Source organism: Arachis duranensis, chromosome 1 (assembly GCF_000817695.3).
Source record: "Arachis duranensis cultivar V14167 chromosome 1, aradu.V14167.gnm2.J7QH, whole genome shotgun sequence".
NCBI classification, from domain to species: domain Eukaryota; kingdom Viridiplantae; phylum Streptophyta; class Magnoliopsida; order Fabales; family Fabaceae; genus Arachis; species Arachis duranensis.
Window position 1 is genome coordinate 34,723,984 of NC_029772.3, and position 2,802 is coordinate 34,726,785.

Consider the following 2,802-nt stretch of genomic DNA (forward strand, 5'->3'; position numbering starts at 1 on the left):
TAGTGCCATCAAATGAGTGCATGTTTTGTCTATACTCGTGGTTATCGGGTAACCACCGACGATGTCCCATGAAGCAATATTTCATGCCATGCTTTAACCTCCTGGATACTGTATCAAAGTTACATGACGGACATGCAAGACTAGTATGTGTATTCCACCCAGACAGGTTATCAAGACCTGGAAAATCACTTATGGTCCAAAATAATGCAGCATGCATGCGAAAAAACTTTCCATCAACAGAGTCATACACGTCAACACCCTTCCATAGTTCTTTTAACTCATTAATAAGTGGTTGCAGAAAAACATCAATATTATTACCAGGCATCTTTGGACCAGGAATTATCATAGACATAATAAGAGAGGCTTGCTTCATACAACACCATGGAGGATAGTTGTATACATACAACATCACCGGCCATACGCTATTGTTGGAGCTGAGAGTCCCAAATGGATTGAAACCATCGAAAGCCAAAGCAAGTCGTATGTTACGTGGATCTTCAGCAAACTCCGGATATAACAAATCAAACTCCTTCCATGCTTTGCTGTCTCTTGGATGCTTTAACTTTCCATCTGAGTTAGGAAACTCTGAATGCCAACGCATTAGTCTTGATGTTTTAGAGGACATGTATAACCTTCTTAGCCTAGGAGTGAGAGGAAAGTATCTCAATACCTTTTCCGGAATTAGCCTCGCCATATGTTCAGCTGTGTCCAAAACTCCTGGATTGCTGCTGGTGTTATCCTCTGCTTTATATCGAGATGCATTGCATATTGTGCATTTACTCTTGGTCTCATTATCTGGACCCCAAAAGAGCATACAGTTGTTTGGACATACATGAATTTTTTCATATCCCAAGCCTAGCTGCTTAATCATTTTTTTTGCTTCATAAAATGAAACAGGCAGATTTGCATGAGGAAACGCTTTCTTTAGAAGATCAAGTATCATCGAGAATGTCTTGTCAGTCGCACCGCATAGCACTTTGATATGATACAGCTCAACTATAAATGATAACTTGCTATACTTCGTACACTCGGGGTATAATCTGCGATTTCCATCCTTTAGCAACTCTCGAATCCTATCAGATTCCTCTTGAGTATCATCTTCGATATGAATTGGAAAAGAGTTGTTCCTCTCTTCAACGGGCTCATCATCAACCCCATCAAAGTTGTTGGCAGCTGAACCGAAGATATCGTTAAGCATATCCTGTAGCAGAGCTCTTTCCTCTGATTCGCTAAGGTCATGGCTTGATGATGCTTCTTCATGTTGTACTACACTTTCTCCATGCATATACCAAAAAGTGTATTTTTTTGAAAAACCTTTTTGGAGTAAATGTGCTAACACCTCAACTCTAGTCCTCATGTTCTTAAAACCACATCTAATGCACGGACAGATAATTTTTCCATTTACGGCAACCCTTTGAAAGGCAAAATCTAAGAAGTCAGCTACACCGCATTTGTACTCCGCTGTTGTAATTGATTTATCAATCCAACTCTTGTCAATCATAGTTAGACACTCTGGTTTAAATGCCGAGATATGCAAAATGTAAGTATTGAAAAATCAGAGAAATGACTAAATCTAAAAAACTTTAAAGATAATAAGTTAATGCATAGTTGACACCAAATTTATGAAATTCTAGAACCGTAGTCAGAGACAGTGACAGATCCAAAATTTCTTTCAATTGGGGGCATTAATTAAAAAATTATAATAATTTTATATATTTTTTTACTATTGAATCTTAGTATTCATTAGCTATTAATCATGTTATAAAAATATATATAATAATATTTATACAAAATAAAACAAAGCATGATTGTTTGTATTGAAAAACATAAACAGGAATATTTAACTAAAAAAAATTAAAAAAGGAAGTTAAGAAGTCTTACTAGGAAATGGAAAATCAGAAACCTGCAGAAAAATAGAAGAGAATTAAAATAAAAATGCGAAATGGGGTAAAATTTATTGATTGAATGAGGGGAAGGGTGCAAATAAATTTTTATCCTATATAATACATGGTACGTTATAAAGTGTCAGAAGGGATATTTATCCTACAATCTCCTATCTAAATTTGTCTTTGGAACAAAAAAAAAAGGAATTTAAAGGGTACTGACTTAACTAATTTGAATAAAATAATTTGCTCGAATTAGCAAAGTATGACTTGAATGGCAGGTTAACAATATGTTAATAATTTTCTAGAATTTCGGATTGAAAATTTGCCTTTCAGTATCATATGAAATAATTATATTAGAATAATTAAATAAATATAAAAAATAATAAATGTGATTAAGGTATTACTTTGGAAAAAAAAGTTTAATTTAAAGAAGAATAAAAAAAACTTTAAAATACAAATTCATAAAAATTCTAAAAAGTTAAATTTATTCTTGCTCGTATTAAAATTAGAATGCAGGTTATTCACATATATAAAAAAATTTGGTGGCATCTATAAGTATTAATTAGTATGTTTTAATGATAAAAAACATTAAGAAGATAAAGACATACTATAATAACGATATAGTGTGTGTTTGGATTACAGTTTACAAACGGGAGTTTGAATAAAATTGATTTTGCAAACTTGATTTTGATGAAAAGTAAGTTTGTGTTAAAGTGATTTATGTTTGGCAATCTTTACATCAAAATGAATTATAGTAAAATAAATGTTGTTTGGATTATACTACTCAAAATCACTTTTAGACAAAAAAAATTACTAAAATATACACCAACTTAAATAATTTTGGTATATTATCTTATCATTTTAATTTAGATAATTGAATATATCTTATTAATAAATTCTATAATAAAATTAACAT